Source organism: Desmodus rotundus, chromosome 3 (genome assembly GCF_022682495.2).
Source record: "Desmodus rotundus isolate HL8 chromosome 3, HLdesRot8A.1, whole genome shotgun sequence".
NCBI classification, from domain to species: domain Eukaryota; kingdom Metazoa; phylum Chordata; class Mammalia; order Chiroptera; family Phyllostomidae; genus Desmodus; species Desmodus rotundus.
The window spans coordinates 49,826,540-49,845,828 of record NC_071389.1 but is presented as its reverse complement, the minus strand read 5'-3'; the positions used below and the strand labels follow the sequence as shown (position 1 = coordinate 49,845,828).

The window sequence follows — 19,289 nt, the reverse complement described above, 5'->3', positions numbered from 1 at the left end:
CCCATGGCCAAGATTGCTCTCAGCAAAGCTATTATTTAGAAATGAAAGGCAAATAAAGAGCTTCCCAGACAACAAAAACTAAAAGAGTTCATCATCAACAAAACATTATTATATGAAATGGTAAAGGGACTTATTTAAGAATAGCGGATCAAAACTATGAGCAATAAAATGGCAATAAATACATACCTGTCAACAATAGAATCTAAAAAACAACTAAGCAAACAAGAATAGAGACAGAATCATGGATACAGAGAGGGTTTTGATAGTTGCCAGATGGGAGGGGGGTGTAAGGGAAAGGGCGAGGAGGTGAGGGGATTAAGAAGTACAAATAGGTAGTTACAGAATAGCCATGGGGATGTAAAGTACAGTATAGGAAATGGAGTAGCCAAAGAACTTATATGTGTGACCCATGGACATGAACAACTGTGTGGGAATTGCCCAAGGGAGTGGGGTTGATGGGTGGAGGGGGGCATAGGGGTAATATCAGGACAACTATAACAGCATAATAAATAAAACATTTTAAAATATTTTATTTACTTATTTTTAGAGAGAAGGTAGTGGGGTAAATAAAGGGAGGGAGGGAAACATTGATGTGAGAGAGAAACATCAGTCAGTTGCCTTTCATACATGCCCCAGCTGGAACCCAACCCGCAACCCAGACATGTACCCTGACCGGGAATTGAACAAGCAACCTTTCATTTCACCGGAAAACACTCAACCAACTGAGCCACACTGGTCACAACAAGATTGAAGTTTTCTCACTAGACTCCGAATAGTAAGTATTCTATGCTTCCTCTTCCCCCTATGAAACAACTTTTACACTTATTTCCTGGATAGAGTACTCACCATTTTTTCTGCATTACTGTCTGATCATTCCCAGTCTCTTTTGCTAGTTACTACTTATCTACCCAATGTCCTAACAGTCAGTCCCTATGTATCATCTTTACTTACACTCATGAACATAGTGATCTCATCCATTCTCATAACTTAAATTGTATCTATGTGCTAAGATTCCTAAATTTATGTCTCCAAGTGAGACCTCTCTCCTGACTCCCAACTTCACATGTCCAGCTGTCCACTTGACATCTCCATTTCAGTGTGTCAGACTCACAATGTTCAAAAGTGATTCCTGAGTCCCAAACCTGTTCCTTCTGCACTCTCTCCTGTTTTTGTAAAGTTGCTTTTTCCTGGTGCCAAAACCTTGAAGTAATCATATTGATTCCTCTCTTTTCCTGACAATACAAATCCAATGCACCAACAAATTCTATTGATTCTGCTTTTAAAATATATCCAGAACACACCCTTTTCTCCTGGTTCAGGGATTCATCCCTGGTCCAAGCCACCATCAAGTCTTATCTGTATTATTACAATAGCTCTGCGCTAATTTCCAAGATTCTATCCTTCCTTGCTCACTGCATTAGTCAGGATTCTACAGGGGAATAGAACCAATAGGAGATGATATGGGTATAAACAGAGATAGATGATTGATTAGATAGATAGATAGATAGATAGATAGATAGATAGATATAGAGATAGACAGAGATAGAGCTTGATTTATTAGAAAGAATTGGCTCATGAATTATGGATGCTGGCAAATTCCAATACTTGCTTTCAGCAAGCTGGAGACCCTGGAGAGCCATAGTGCAGTTCTAGTCCAGGTCCAAGGGCCTAAGTACCAGGAAAGCTAATGATGTAGTTCCAGTCTAAATGTCAGAAGTCTCAAACCCCAGAAAGAACTGACATTTTAGTTTTATTTCAAAGCAAGAAAAACACCAATGGCCCTGCTCAGAGATAGCCAGCTATTAAAAACCCCTCTTATTTGAAAAAGAATCAGCTTTTTGCTCTATCCATGTCTTCAAATGATTAGATGAGGCCCACCCACACCACAGAGGTCAATCTGTTTTACTCAGTCTGTCAATTTAACGTTGAATTCATCCAAAAACACTTCCACAGAAACATGCAGAACAGTGTTCCGCCAAATATTTAGGCTGGTACCCTGTGGCCCATTCAAATGGTCATATTAAGATTAATCATTATATCCACTATAATCAGTGCTAGTTTTAACAACGCAGGTCATTCTGTTCAAACAAAATCCAGATCATGTTACTCTGAAAATTCTTCATTGGCTTCCCATCCCCTCATAACAACTTATGAGACTCTTCCTAATGTATAACTCCCTACTCCTCATTTGCTTTCTGATTTCACTTCTAACAACTCTTCCTTGGTTTTGCATTTGCTGTTCCTCTTCCTGGATTGCTCTTCCCCTCAGATATCTATCAGGCTCACTAACCTCCAGCAAGTCTTTGTGCTAATATTACCTTCTCACTAAGGTCTTCCCCAGTCATGCCATCGAAAATTGAGCCTCTGACTCCGATACTGTGTTTCCCTCCCTGCTTGAAATTTTTCCCCATGGTGTTTATTACCATCAAACTTACTATTTAATTTACTGATTTATCCCATGTTCTTCTTTGTGTCACTGGAAGATAAACCATGAGGGCACAGAATTTTGTTTGCTTTATTCACTATACTATCCCTAGTGCTTAGAAAATTCCTTGAACAGAGAAAACATTTAATAAGTATTTGTGAATGAATGCACGGAGGGGGACCTAAAACACTGGAATTATCTTCTGGAGGGTGGGCCCCTTGTAGTACAGGTTTCCCCACAAGTAGTGTGTCCTAGGGACCCTTCTGAATCCACTGGCATCATTGTGAGAGGCTGCGTTCGGCTTCAGTAAATTTTTTTAAAGACTATTTCAACATATTTGCCCATTTCATGATGGGTGATTTACGAGCGCCCCTGCCCACACTGTGCTGAATATACAGCAGTTTTTGACCAGTGGCATGAACCCTGTGCCCCACCCTCTCTATTCATCTGACCTCACCGCCATTGATTTTTTTTGTTGTTGTTTCCTCAGATGAAAAAAGTCCTCAAAGGGAAATGTTTTGCTAATGTGGAAGATGTGAAACAAAAAACAGCAGAAATACTAAGAGACATCAAAATCAACGAGTTCAAAAACTGCTCAGTGGACATTCAGCAGTGGACAAGAATGTCTCAATAGGTGTATTGCATCAAATGGAGAGTACTTTGAAGGTGACTGAAATTTAAACATGTAAGAATAAATACACAATTTTTTATAAACAAATTCGGGGGGGGTTGGGTCTCCTGTCATATGCTTTCCATATTTACATATAACTTATGAAGTTATGTTTCATTGTGAACATGTTCAAAATCTGACTTTTTTCCTGACATCTAATAGCCTTCCTACCTACATACAGAAAGACTACAAAAGTGTGTGTATGTATGTATATATATATATATACACTTATATATATAATTACACACACACACACACATATAATTTCTCAAATAGGAGCCCCTGCTCTGTTCATATTCTTAGGTAAGTACTCAGTGGAAGCATTGTAATTTTTTATAAGAAATGCCTATGAAATGTTTCAAATTAGCTGGAACAGAGATACTAGGTCTGGGATTTCAAAATATTTCTCACAGTGTCCAAGAGGCTTTTCCCATGTTAATTTTTCTCAACTCTTTGATCAGCATTACTTTCCTAATATACTTGAAAATTACCCTTAGGCTAGGGATATACAAAAGAGAGTGAATTCTCCATTTTAGGAGAAAAGGATCACTTTGAAACTGCCCCAAAAGTTCAAATCCAACATGGAAATATATAGGATTGGTATGGTCATTAAGTAATCAATAACACTATTTCTTTAGACAGGTAAGTAAAATTTTTTTCCATTTAGTCCATTGGATAACATTTAATAATAATAACTTATGGTTGAGAATAAGTTTGCTCAGTTTTGCTTTTTTACTTAAACTGTCCCTACCATTGAGATCTAGCACACAAGGTAATTAATATCCCCAGTCATCTATAATTAAAATAATCTCTTTTAGTCATTCCTAATCCAGACATTTAAGTTACCTATAACTATTAAGTCAGCTAAGTTTCAAAAGGTCCCCAAAGAAGGAAAGAAATTGATATCTATTGCTTGCCTACGTTGTATCAGTCACTAGGCAAGTGTGTGCATGTGTGCAATTCCTTACACAAGGCCCGTGACATGGGCAATGCTAGCTCCATTTCCACAGGTGAAAATATTTGACCAAGGTGTCACAGTTAGTCAAAGAAATCAGATGACAGTAATTTCTAATTCTGCGACCCTTTCTTGCTTTGTTGTTTTCACATAGACTTAGAAGATTATGGCAAATAAGTATAAGATAACTCTGTCAATGACCTAAAGCTAAATCTTTAAATCAAAAAGTTGAAAGTGGGACTATTTGCTTGGACTTCTATTTGATTTTCAAGGAAAAAAAAACCACAAAAAACCCAAAGCACCATGCTACTTGTTCCCTACCTCACATCTCTGAATCTAAAACGGAGAGAATACAGGAGAGGCCCCGTCCTTCGACCCCTGCTTAATCCCAAATTCAACAGATGTGGTTCTTAAACTGAGAAAAAGCATTTTAAACTTCCTAAAGGAAGAGCACACGAACTACTGTCTTCACTTACAAAGATGCCATCTCTGAGGGAGAAGAAAGTGAAGGAAAAACTATAGAGGAAAGGTCTGTAGTAACAAATACACCTTTTCTAATAAAGAAATTTCACTTGTTTCTGTCTCTTTCCAAAATCAGTCACATCATAACACCAAATTTCAAGTTCAGACGGTGAGACAATTTTCTGCTTTTTCTATTTCCTGGTTCACAGTAAATACACAATCTTCTTTTTGTTTTCCGTATACCCTACATAAGAAAGCTGGCCCAAATCATTGTTTGTATAGTTGCATACCTTCAATTACAGGCCTTTATATTCCTCAAAAGAGATGTGAAATTAGCATTGTGTTCTAATTTTCAAAGCCTACACACTTAATATTGATGGGATGTATGCAAAACAAAGCCTCTGAGGATAAAACAGTACAGCATGGATTTTATGTATTGAGATCAAGGCCATCTAAATAAACTTAGAAAGGTAAGATAAATTTAGAAACGTCATTCAAAAGGGAAACTGCTTCCCCGCCTGGACATGGTAGTGTTCACCTATCACCACCAGGGTGCATCATCTCAGTGGAGCACGACCGCATCGACGACCTCACTGGAGGCACTTTTTCCTTGCTCAGCACTTTCTTCATCTGCCCGTATAAGCAAATCTGTGGAGGCCACCTAGAATAGTTTTTGTTTTCTTCTGAATTTCCACGAAATGGTCCTTGTTTTTGTTTTTGTTTTCATTTTTTTCTAATTGTCACGGATTGTCTGACTACTTTTGATACCTATTTGCCTAAATCAGAAAGTGGTATTTTGTATAGAAAATGCTCAAGGGTAATAAAAATTAGAAATATTCTTATAACAGAATAAGGCTACATATACATAGAAATACATGGGACTCCTACTTGCATATTGGATTGCTGAGCAATAGCTAATTTACTGTTGGTGTGACCTTGTGGTCTAATTTGACTCCATCTCAAAACCATGTCATCCAAACGTCTTCATTTCTGCTTACTCCCTTTTGGAGATGTATTTTTTTTTTTTATTTTTACAAAAGGGACTTCACTTTGCCTTATTTACAGTCACATAGTGTTCACACAGCCTAAACATTCGTTTATAGCCCTAAAGCAGATAAGGCTTGGGAGCGGGGTGGTTGTAAACTGGTGGAAAATTTACTACCAAGCTTACCCATATTTAAATATGCATGACTCTGATGGCCACCAGTACTATGCAAGTAAGTAACTGGGTTTGAGCCAAAATGAGAAGATAGAATATAGGGTAAATTTCTGTAAATGTCTAGGAAATTGAATCCTTTTGAAAAACATTTCCATGAAGAACATAAATCATAGGTAGAAATTTATGGGCCAATCAGTAGATGTTTCCAGACAGCAAAGCAATCCCTTCGGCAATTACGGAATGCGTTTAGGGAATGTAGTTCAACGTGCCTGACCGTATTTGCAACAATGCCTTGAATATCCTCCTCCTCGTTATTGATTCTAATAATTCATTCTGCTCAATTATATTACCTAAATACATAGCATATTTATTTTTGTACATGCAATTCAATGAAAAGATGCATAAACGCAATTTAAAATCATTGGCATTTATCTCATCTTGTTCTTACAAATAAAGTAATATTGAGATTGTGCTGAACTGGTCAGACTTTTATACTGTGATTGCATAGATATTTTTAAGCTACGTAAACATTGTTGTTAATAATTATCAAGTAAAAGCATAGCATTCTAATGTTCTCTTAAATGAATTCTTTGGGGTGGGTTGATTTTTAAAGCGTTTTGTTCGTTTGCATCCTTTTTGAAATTCTTAAGAAAACACATATACTCCACAGATTCATGTAAAACAATATGATTAGAGAATTACCAAAATGATTTTTCTAATTCTAGCACCTGGTTTTAACATTGTAATTACAGCTCAATAAGAAGAGCCCCCATTGAACAAGTGCTAACATCCCCCTGGGTTCTTTTTATACTCTCTCTAATGCTAGTGATGATCTTGCAAGGTTAGGATGAATCACAGCCTACTTTACAAGTGGAGAAACTGAGGCTTAAAAAATGAAATGAGTTGCTGAAGGTGTCACCCAGTTAAGAAGTGGCAAAGGCATGTGGAACCCAACTCTCTGGGCATACTTTCCATTTACCCCATGGCTTAACATGAGCAAAATGTAACTCAATTCATAAGTATACTCAATCATTTCTATAGTAGTCAAACCTCATCTTGAATTTGTGCCCAGGTGAATTCCCGGCTCTCCTAGAATTTCAAATGACAGTCAGTATTTGATTTCCCAGCAGCAACCCCTTTCTCCCATTCTCCCTAAATGTCATTGGGCATCATTTGTAGTTTAAATAAATTTATATGCTCTTTCAAAATTCTCATAAAAATCTCATTAGGAAGTTGAAGACACTTTGCTCTGTTGCAGACATTACCAAAGTTGCTGACTTAAAGAAATGAATATTTTATTATATTTTATTTTATTATTTTTTGGTTTTTTCACTAAGAACCTCTATTTTACTCCATACCAAACTGAAAGAGCAATTAAAATAAAAACATTTTCAATTAATAAAACACTTTTACATCAATCACACTAATAGGGAGAAAAGTGAAATCCCTGAGGAATTGCCAACCATGAATAAAGCACTTAGAATGTTCCATGTTCGAAGGAAAATTTCCTGACACTGTTCAATTTGGGGAAGTCAATGGCCCTTTGCAATATTCAATTTTCAAAAGGATATCCAATTGTTGCAAGTTCCCCGTCATGACAAGAAGATGCTACTTTTGATAGCACCTTACATTAAAAGAGGGAATACAATCAATTTTCTTTCAATCAATTTGCCCATCGTTCTGGGAAAGCTATTGCACAGAGCAATAGAGGAAAATGTTTGTTCTGTGGCAACAGAATTTTATGATATACTGAATAAGTACCAGTCTATTTTAACTTGTCATTAAAATGAACCACTTTCTCCACATGCTAATGTTGTACAAAAGATACATAATCTCCCTGCTATTTGTGGCTGACAAAAAAGACCCCAATTTTTGTTAACAGTTAAGGTTGACACTTTAAAGATTCCAGGATCTAGCAAGGACAAGATTCTCTGTGAAGACCCAGGACTGAGGACTGGCTTTGTAACTCTAAATTTCTCTTCAGGAATAGAGTCAAAATACTATATTTCACTGATTCTAGAATGTACTTTTTTTGCACACTTTAATGTCTGAATTCAAATCGCCCTAAGCACTAACTGTCACGAGTTAACTGTTAACTCTCCCCCATCTGACTTTCTTGGTGGTATATAAGATAATGGTATGTTTTACAACTGATGCTTCTTCATTAAATTGAATACATTACTGTGTAGCTCAGTACACGCAGTGAGTCATATAAAAATAAATCTGACATTTTAAACCTTGGTAATTTTCCCAGTTTAAAAGATGCCAGCAAAAATATTTGGTGTCTTAAATTTCAACACGAGCATCACAGCTTCAGGAAGGGTCAGAAGGATGGCGATGTGGGATGAGCTGGCCCTCTGGTTGTGGTTCTGTCCAGACCCTGCTGGGACAACAGGAAGGAAACTGATGTCACACTTCCGGGTCTCATTTCTGTAAAATAGGAAAGTGCAATCAGATGGCTTCTACGTTTTCTAGCCAAAAAGGAAGGTAATTTCCAATCTTGCACTATTGGGAGTGAGTGTCACTGTGGAAATGCCATCACATGCTGCCCCAAAGGCAAAGGAGCTTCTTGTGCAGGTCGATGGCTCAGACTCCTCTCCACACATCCCTACTCCCCATCCCACAAGAGCGAAGGCTCCAAATCCAGAGACTGTTCTAGATCAGGTGGCAAACACAATTCATTCACAGCTTCAGTAACTGATGGAAAAGGGTCACTCCTGAGTCTGGGCCAATTTGTCAACTTCTTTTAGAAACTGTAGAACTCTACTAACTTAAACTAAATGCCTACCATAAATTTAAAATAACAAAAAATTACAGTAAGAGTTCATATCAATGTCTTCATGATTGACATAACTTCTACAGATTCGGCTGCTCTGGGTACCTCCTTCCCTGACATAGAAACACTAGCCAGAAAACTCCTGTTTTCATTGGTGTTATGGGTAGATCACACTGTAGTAAGCACCCAAAGGATAATCCGGGTCACCTAGTCAACTTTTAGGAATAGAGAAAGGTCCTCTCCTTACCGACTTCACCTGGTAGCCTTTCCTGGTGGAGGTGCATTCTTCTGGAGATGGTAGGAATTCACATATGTAATGGGTGCTGGTAGAATCTGTCCAGTTTTTTATTGATTTTAAAAGTACTCAATGTACTTCTCAATGCTGCACATTTCTAAACTCTTATGGACTTCTTCATACATATCATCACTGGAGACACACTGTTGTGACAGCTGATTGGCATATAACCACAGTGCTATCTGATGGAAGTTTGTTTGTTCGTATTCTTGAGCCTCATACACCTCACAGGCCTTGGTGTGCTCACTCTGCCACCATTCTCAGACCTTCTCCAGCGTACTGATGTGCAGTATGTACTATGTCTTATGGAGTCCTCGGCTGCTGTCTTCAAAGTTGCCAGTTTCATAAGAAGCTTTTCTTGTTGCTTCGGGTTTACCAGGTTGGCATTTTGGTGGGCAGCCTGTTCTGGTCATTTTCGTCTCAGCATTTCTGCTCATAGATCTTCTTTTACAGTTTTCTTGAATTGTAAGCTCTTTTGTTTGTGGATAGCTTCAATGGTAACCTCTGTCTTTTTCCATTCTAACTTTTGCTTTTTCCTGAATTATTCTGTCTCCCTGGCCTCTTCTCTTGGATTATGCGCAATCTGACTGTAACGTTGTGCCACGTTGTCTACTTGCTGCTTGAAGACCTCCAAGAGTCAGCTTCAGGGTGTTGATCTCAGACTGTCCGCACGGTTTCTTCCTAGAGAGGCTGAGCAGATCTTTGCCGTATTTCTCTTCAACTGATGCCCTTCTTTTAAAAACTCTTCGAACTCTGCGTTTCCTGCAGACATTGTTCAGATGTTGGATGCTGCTGTCATAGCCAATGGTGCTGAGCATGTACGGACTCCAGAAGTTCCCCTTGAACAGTGAGTGGGTTGTGGCTGGCGCTTCAACCTGTGCGGAGATCAGAACAGCAATCGCGCATGTGCGGGGAAGCCCGCCTGCCACGGCCAACTCCAGAGTCTCACCGCTGGCGAGGAGAAATAAATTAATATTTTAAAGAACTTAGTCTCTATCATTTCAGAAACCATCATTTGGATTGTGTGCATTTTTTGATTTATTAAATAATTTATCTTCTTAAATGTAGCTCTCTCAATCTCAGATAACATATCTTTTTAATTTCGGCTGCCAACAAAGTTATAATTTTTTATTCATGCTATGCTTGCAAATAGAATGTATTCAGAAATAAGTTATACATATTCATAAGTAACTATTGACAAATTCAATAAGTTATGTACATTAGCATTTTAGTTTCTCAGGTTGTAACTGGTGTTATAATATACTACCTCCTCTAACTTTTCAGTTTTATTTAGATATTTCTACTTGAAGCTAAAATCCTTCAAATTAGGCTTGATGCTTCTCCTAAAGTCTTTAATGGAGAAAATGTTATTCATTATTTTTAAAGTTTGTGGAGTTCCTTAGATGAGCTTTTTTTTTTTATTTTTTAGAGAGAGGGGAAGGGAGGAAGAGAGGGAGAAAAGCATGATGTGCGAGAGACACACCAGTTGGTTACCTCTCGCTTGCCCCTAACCAGGGACTCCTCTGCAGCCCAGGCATGTGCCCTGACTGGGAATAGTTTGCCCATGGAAGCCCAGTGAGGGCCTTAAGTGAGGTAGAAAATTCAGCCTGACTCCTGACCTTTGAGGGTTTACAATTGAAAGCAACATGACTCACTTTTTATTCACTGTATATATATCCTTGAAATATGTAATCAAAAGACCATTTATCTCAGCATCACCACTCTGAAAAATAGCTTAAAACTGAAAGGAAAAAAATGAAAAATGAAACAAAAAAATTATTAGAGTATGTTATCTTTTGGGAAGCCAAATCAATGCGAGAGCCTGTTACCCAGGCTCTGCATCACTGTTCTCTAATTACAGGAAACCCCGCACCTTAGAGTCCGTTGAACTGGACAGAAGATATGTTCTGTCTTGTCTCATCCTCCCTCACTGTTCCATTTCCCTTTCCCTTTGCTAACATATTCCTTTGGGATCTTTCAGTTTTATCTCCCCGCCTATCTTGGCATCTCAGTGGCTCCGCCTGAACTCAGGTCTTTCTATGTCTCCTGACCATGGTAACTACCTCCACAGTAGCTCCAGCTCCCATTCCCCTCTCAGGTATCCTTCATCAGGGCAGTCCTAACGTAAAGCTAATGTAATCTTCTCAGCCTTAGGCATAAATCTTTAATGGGTTCCCAATTACCTTCATAACTGAGTAAGAGCTCCTCAGCATGTCAATTAAGGCCCTTCATTCACTGCTTCTTGCTACCCAGAGATCAAGTAAAGGAGAACAGCCATGGGAGCTGAGAGCTAAGCACTAGACTTGTTCACAAGTCTAGCCCTGTCAAAGGGGGATGCCCTCTGGCTTTGCACAAGAGTCAAATGTGATGAGTGGCCTTCAGAGACTCCTGAATGAAAAGTCTTGGACCTTTGAGAAAATGAAAAGTCAGCAGGATTAGGAAAAACTGTTCTTTCTTAGACTAACATAGTCCTTGAATTGGTTGAACTCAATTGAATGTTTTTGATCATTTTGAAAGCATAAAGTTTTTTCTATTAAATGTAAATTCATGAGATTTAATCAGTCTCCAAAATCTAATAACTTTAATTGATTTAGTAGAAAAGGTATTGTGTTATGAGTATTTTAAAATGATTTTTGTTGTATTTCTTCCATTACCATTTAGTCCCCTTACAGCCCCCTCTCTGCCACAGTCCCCACACTGTTGTCCATGTCCGTGTGTCCTTCTTCCTTTTCGCTCAGTCCTTCCACCCCCTAACCTCTCCCTCTTAGCTGCTATCCTGCTCTGAGTTTGCCTCTATTTTGCCTGTTATTGCATCATGAGTATTTTGAAAATTATATTCCAACACTTGAAACTGATATGTTGTTGAATTTTCTAAAGCTTTTATTAAGAATTTACTAGAAGGATGTTTAAATATTTTATTATATATTTAATATAGGTAATTTTCAAAATGACAGCATAGAATATTTAATATCTCAGAAACAGTTTGAGTAAAGATTTAAGCAAGTAAAATCAGTTGGTAATATCATTTTAACCAGATTATTTTATTTTTCTCCAAAAGAAAAGTATAATGTTACTTCCTCTTTTTTATTATTTTGATGTTATTAAATATATAGATGCAAGGAACATAGAAATCAGAAAGTAATGTTCTTAATATTCTTCATTATTCTAGGATATGCGCCTTATTTGGTTTACTTTGTCATATTTGTAAGACAGACATCTTTTGTTAACTATAGGTTTTTTCATGGGTTGCACAATAAAAAAAAATAATATAGGTAGCTCCATCTTCTTGCAAGTCACTTATAAGAAAGCCTGAGAGAAAATTTATACTTTAGGAATTGACAAAGAACTCAGCAGCAACAAATTTTATGTAAATTCTTCTTAAGATTAAACTGAAAGCCAGATGCTCCTTTTGATACGGGCAGGGGGCTAAGGGACTAAGTAGCTTCCCATTGGAGTTTTCTCTCTGATTTTTCGAGTCCTTCACTCTGGCCCAGCTTGGACTCTGCACCGCTCTCATATGTAGTATAACTACGCGAATACAAGACAATAACAATGATAGTCACAGAAAAGACATTACACGTGAAATCACAGGGACTTGTCCCTGGCAGATAGTAGGAGCATCCAGCCTCCCACACCAGGATGCTTCAGCAATAAGGGGCAGAGTAACAGCCTAAAAGTGGCTCAACAGTAGGGTTTTATTGTCATGTAAAAGAAGTCTGATACTGGAACATTTCAGGGAAAGTTCAGCAGCTTCAAAGAAGCCATCAGGAACCCAGGCTTCTACTCTTCCCTTTGTTCTCCGCCAATGTTGAAATATCTACAATGCTCCCACTCCTGGTTGCAAAATTAATGTTATGCTTCTAACTATAACCATCGCATTCACACATGACAATGTGTAAAGAAAAGAGAGAACTGTCCTCTCTCCTTATATGGCCTAAAATTAAGGCTGAATATTATGTGCTGGCTTGACAGCTGGTGAAATGTCAAGCCTAACTCCTCTGGCCTACCTAAAAGTCCCCTCTGCACACGCTTCCACAGATCAGGTCCTCTGGCCAAACAACCCTCCCTATCAAGGCGACTGGTATAGTTCCTGCTTACCCCTGAATAGCAGATTTCAGTTCCCTGATACCAAACAGAATTAGTCAAATAATCCAATTGCATTTTTTCACAGGAACCAGGGTGCCGCTCCTTCCCTTGATACTACAAAGCCTGTCCCCGAAAGCTTCTGGTTGTCCATTCTGTTGGAACTGGAAGCCCCATGAGGCCCTGCAAGGCACCATGTCCTCCTCCCCAGGCTGGGAGTGTGTGTGACTAACACATTTCTGGCAATCTCATCCGTCCAGTGCCTTGTCCTGTGTTCCCACCCACGCCCATCCGTCTGGGTATGGATCTCTCCCTTCTTCTCCAAAGAAATGAATTAGAGGTTATTAGGACAATCAGCAAAGGAAATCTTTCCCTGAGTTTCATCAGAATAACTCCCCTTAGGTTCCCTGATGTCTCATTCACCAGAAATAAATCACACAGCCACCCCTGAATTAATACTGCCCTGCCAAAGAGGACGTAATAGTATCGATTGGCCTGGACCTTTCAGGCTCCAGCATCTGCAGGCTGCACAGGGCTGCCTAATGGCAGGACAACACTGCAGTTTCTTAGCCCGGAAGAAAAGGAGAACGCCTGTCAGAGAGGCAGTCACAGGATCGTCACAAACATTTTGTCGAAACCCTCTAACCCAACTTCAGTTGTACTAGGATTATCTGAGCACAGAAGAGCAGCACGATCTGGCCTGCTCGCAAACGCGGAACATCTGGCAGGTTTTATTCTGTCTGTCACTCTGGTAGGCTTAGCAATATGTCAAAAGGCTAATGGCTGCCCAGGGGATGTCAAAAAGAGTGGGTGGTAACAATATGCTCTGCTTGTCTTTGATCCAGCTGACCTCTATGTGCAGGAGCTATTTTATCCACATTCTGCTGACGGAGAGTTAAAACTTTAAGTTCAAGGACACCACATACTCAGTGGGACATTTGGAATTGAAATGCGGGTCTGATCACAGCGCTCAAGCTTGTTGCCACTCTACCATTCAGCCTGGCTGAAGCATGACTTCCAAAGTCACAGGAGGCTGCTGAAGAGGAGAAAATAAGCTGTTGACACCAAAATTTTTGCTCTATGGGCATGAAAGCTGCGTAAGTGTGGGTTAATAAAGACCCACAAAAACAAAGCCAGTGTTCCTGTATCGATGCATTGGACTTACAGTCCATTTCCAGTCATCTGGGAACTAATTAAACAGCCTGAGGATCAAGTTCTGCTTCCTTTGCTGCCTCAGTCTTAACATTTTGGTCATTCTCTTAAGTAGAAAGAAAACAAATAAAAATATGCCACTCAGTCAGTCACGTTTGTGGTTGAATAACAGATTTGATAAACTTGCCTGGGGGAGAAGGTTTAATTTAAGGGCTTTGAGGATGTCAGTAGATTCTAAATCATAATTTTTTGAGGGCACATGCGATGTGTTTATTCTTATCAACAATTCCAGGGCTTTTGTTTAAGTATTTCAAATTACTTCTGTTCAAAGCTCTTTTTAAAATTGACTTAATAATAGATTTAGCAAAATAAATGAGAAAGTGAAGTCAGCATATTTGTGTAATCAAACTAAATGATGTATTATGTTAAAAATAAGACAGACTTATGGGGTGATTGCTTTGTAAGGTATATAAATGTCTAATTACTATGTTGTACACCTAAAACTAATATAATACTGCGTGTCAACTATAATTGAAAAATAAACAAATTAATAATAATAATAATAACTGAAAGAAAAAATAAAAATAATTTAAAAGAAAAAGACAAATCTGAGTATGGTAGGCTGAATCATGGCCTCCAATTACACTTACAGCCTAATCTCCAGAACCTGTGAATGTTACTTTATAAAGCTAAAGAGACTTTGCAGATATGATTACGTTAAGAATCTTCAGATTGGAGACTATCCTGGATTATTCAAGAAAGTCCTAAATGCAATCACAAAGGCAATTGCGTGTCTTAAAAGGGAGGCAGAGGAAGACTTGACTGCAGATGAGGGAAAGGCAAGGTGATGACGGAAGCAGAGGTGGAGTGACATGTTTTGAAGGTGGAGAAAGAGGTCACAAGCCAAGAAGTACAGGCAGACAGTGGAAGCTGAAAAGTCAAGGAAGTGAGTTTTCTCTTCAGAGCCTCCAACAAGCTTTGCAACCTGACTTTGGCCCAGTGGAACTTATTTCAGGCTTCTGACCTCCAGAACTGTTGGAGAATAAATATGTGTTGTTTTAAGGCACCAAGTTTGTGGTAATTTGTTAAGGCATCCATAGAGACTAAAACACTGGCTTTGACTATGTATTCATTTTTAAATAATAATTTCTAAGAAAATAGAAACATAATAAGCTTGAAGACAAATAAAATGATTTTGATCCCAGTCAGGGCACATGCCTGGGTTGCAGGCCAGGCCCCCAGTAGAGGCCACATGAGAGGCAACCACACATTGTGTTTCTCTTCCTCTCTTTCTCACTCCCTTCCTTTCTCTCTCTAAAAATAAGTAAACAAAATCTTTTAAAAAAATAAAATAAAATAAAATGATTTTGAGTATCTGGTACTCCAGAATGAATTAGAGTACCAGGTCCTCCAATTTTAGCAATGTGATCGTGAGTAGTTCACCAGTTTAGGAGGCAAATTATTAAGCATCTTGAACCTGTTTATTCATCCACAAAAGGAATAATAATTACTACCATATTAGTCAAAGTTGTCCAGAGAAACAAAACCAACAGGATGTGTGTGTGTGTATATATACACACACACACAGAGAAACAAAGAGAGAGAGAGAGAGAGAGAGAGCTCTCAGATGATTGTAGCAACTTGGCAAGTCCAAAATATGCAGGTTAGGCAAGCAGGCTGGTGGCCCAGGGAAGAGTTGCAGTTCAAGTCCAAAGGCAATCTGCGGCAGAACTTCCCCTTGCCCTGGGCAGATCAGTATTTTAAAATTAAGGCCTTCAACTGATTGGATAAGGCTCACCCATATTATGAACACTAATCTGCTTTACTCAAAGTTTACTGATTTAAATGCTAATATCATTTATAAAATACCTTCACAGAAACATCTAGAATAATATTTGACCAAATATCTGATTATTGTGGTTTAACCAAGTTGACATGAAATTAACAATGACAACTATATTATGAGATCATTATGAGAGTAAATAGAATACATGCAAAATATAAAGATAAAAACATATGATTCTAAAAACAAAAAAACCAAAAAAATATGATTCTGTTAAATATTAGTGCTGATGAAGAAGTAACACGATATATTGCGAAGAACATCAATTTGGGAATGAGACAACTCTGAATTCAAATTTTAACTTGATCATGTTTTGCAACTGTGACTTTGTTGACCTGAACCTCTCTGACCATCCGTTTCCCCATTTATAAAATGTGGTTAAGAAAACCTAGCCAATTAGGGTATATGAAGGCTAAGGAAAATATTAATTCAATGAAAAAAACATACTGCACTAGGTAGAAAGACATATGAATGTTCCTACCAGCTCTCACCTTCTTCCATCCTCCTCCTTCCCACCCTCTGAGTCTTTACTGCACTTTGCACCCTCGTGGCTTACAGCGATGCTGCCACCCATCTGGAATGACCTGAGGATGAGGTGAGCGGAGGTGTGGGCAAGGTCTAAATGTTTATCACTGAGCTTTTTCACTGAAACATAACCATCTGGAAGAATCCTATTGTAATAAATACCGTTTTAACATGAGATTCCGTTTCATAAAGTGATTCGCATGTCCTGGCTGATGGCCCACACTAGCATAAATTTGCTGATCTGATTTCAATAAGTTTTATCAAGGAAAAATGTAGACAGATGGATTCCCAAGGCTATGCATGTTGAAGCCAGCTAATTTGGCAATTATATTGTAATTTTCATTCCATATTTATACTTTCTACTGTAACTAAATGTGTCCAGCAAATTTCAGTGAAGTTGAAAACCAGGCAAAGTGGAAAGAACACTACCTCTGGGGTCATTCTGAGCCTGGTTCGGATCCAAGCTCAGTCATTTTTAAACTCTGTAACCCTGGGTAAGTTTCCAGGCCTTCATTTCCTCTTTTTAAATGTTTTGACAATATACTCTTGTCATTACAAGGAGTTTTCTATAGTTCAGAAAAGACTGTAAGAGATAACTTTGAGTGTGAGGGATCCCAGAAAGTCTCAGTGAGCTATAGAATGAAGAATAAGAGCCTGAGCTCGGCAGATAACCAGCAAATGAAAACAAAATAAGCAACATCTTTCCCGCTGAGAGACAGTCATCTAACTTACAAATAAAATCAGCAAAGCAACAATGAGACTTTCCCAAGTTTGTTATGATACAAAGCCCCTTATACCTAAAGAAATGAAGAAAATTTCAGTAACTTCTGGCTTTTCAATGGTGACTAGAAAAGAACTTCTTTCTTCTGCATCCACGGAATCTATGTGATGGAGATGCAGACCTGGACTGGGGTTGAAACCTTTAGTTTAAGCTCTGCCAGTGAATTGCTGTGGGGTAGGGCAGACAATTTCCCAAGAAAGAGAGTAAACACAAGTGAAGTGACTTGCCCAATCATCCAGGAAACTGGAAGTAATATCAATTTAAGCAACACAGAAGTCAGCCCAGGACTGGTTGCTGATTCCACAATCATCACCCTTCTATTTTTGTGCTTTATATATTTCTTTCCTAAGATGTTTATGGTCCAGGATATGTAGAGAGCCCACCATCATGTTCACATTACGAAGTGCAGGAAAGAGGGGAGGGCAGAAGTGTGAAAAGAGCAAATGAATATCTTGCTGGTTCAACAGCCTTCCAGAACTCTATCGCATGACCAAATCAAACCTCAAAGAAGTGAACATATGGTGTTCTAGATGGGCATATTGCCTTTCCAGGTAATACCAGGGTATAATTACCAAGGAAGTGAGATGGTGGCAGTACAAGAAAGAGATAAGAAATAGGCCTACAGATTTCTTTTTTCTTTTTATTCCATGCTTTAATGGTGCCGTGATTTTAAAATGTGTCCAAAAATTATTCAACACTTTTTAACTAGTGGAGCCTAAATCTCCCCTCCCCTTAAGTATGGGCGGTACTTAGTGATTCCATGAATAGAACGTGATGGAAGAGACAGTGTTAGACTTCTTGTCTGAATGAGATAATAAATATTTGCTGTTTTGAGCCTCAAAGATTTGAGGTAATGATGCAACAAGAGACAACTAATACCAATGACTAAACTACCTAAAGACCAAAAAAGAACCTGTCATGTTTAGCCCATTTTTTCTAGTCATTCAATATTTTCTGAGCACCTACTATGGGCCAGGTACTATTATAGACACTGGAGATACATTCTGGTAGATAATCAAGTAAATAATGTGTGCAATGCCAAGAGAAAAAAATTAAATGCATGTTATCAATCAGAGTCTTATATACAGCCAATAAAATCCACTAGTTGTCTCAGCAAGAAGGAATTTAAGGGCTAATAAAAAGCTGACAAAACAACAACCCCCAGAACTACGTCACAAAGTGACCTCAGAGGAAGCTGCTTTGCTACTGTTACAGCCGCTGACTTTTGCGCCGCACTGCCTTTGCCACAGTCAGGAAGGCTGCCTTTGCCCCTGCCACCCCAGGAGCTCCTGGTTCCTGCTGACATTCATGTTATTAACACAGAGTGAATGCTGACATTCAGCCTGTGCGCCTCGAAGCTGTCTTCCAAGTCACAACCTTCCACCTAACGGCTGGTTTCTGCACTTCATTCTCAAGAGAAGCTGGAGAGTCTCAATTTTTTAAAATTCTACACTAGAAAAATTGGAGTCTGTACTGTACTCACAATATGAGAAGCAATTAAAATGAGGAGAGGATGAGCAAAATATTGGGGGAAGTCACGAATAATAGAGCCACTCTGCTGAGTCAGAGGCTGGAGAGTAACGGGTGCTACTTTAGACAAGGTGGTCCGGGAAGATTTCTCTGAGAAGGCATATCTGAACAGGCACCAGAAGGAAATAAAGTAGCAAGTGCAAAGGTCTTAAGTACAAAATAGCACATTTGGTATTTGAGGAACAAAAACAGTTTTTTCTATGTCATTTAACCTCTAATTACATAAGCTGCTTTCAAAAATCATGTTCAGAGTGGAGATTTTTCCAGAGGTGCTGGAGTTGGCAGGTGGACACAACAGAAGCTCTGTCCTAACCTCTTCAGCAAATACCCCCTGGTTGCTGGTGGAAATTCCTCCATGCCCCTCTGCCCTATAAAATCAGAGAGTGGTCTATGGCCAACCACCCTGAGTGCACCCAATCTCGTCTGAAATCAGAGAGCAATGGCCTCAAGATGGTAGCAGGGCTGAGCTGGGTAGAGTAGCCAGCTGGCAGAATGCACCCAGAGATGAGGCCTAAGGATCAGCCAAATCTGAGAATTGGGTTCCCAAGTGCCCTCCGGCCTTCAACTCTTGGGCTGTTGGGTCCATGGTAAAGGGACCCCAATGCCTCTCAGCCCCTCAAAACCTCTCACCCA

The 19,289-nt window shown here is 38.9% G+C and overlaps 1 pseudogene; it reads right to left on the bottom strand.

Annotated features, from left to right (window-relative positions):
* Nucleotides 1-8,604: 8,604 nt before the first annotated feature.
* The window catches only part of LOC112309112 (proline-serine-threonine phosphatase-interacting protein 2-like), a 75,289-nt pseudogene continuing 64,604 nt past the window's right edge, over nt 8,605-19,289 (bottom strand).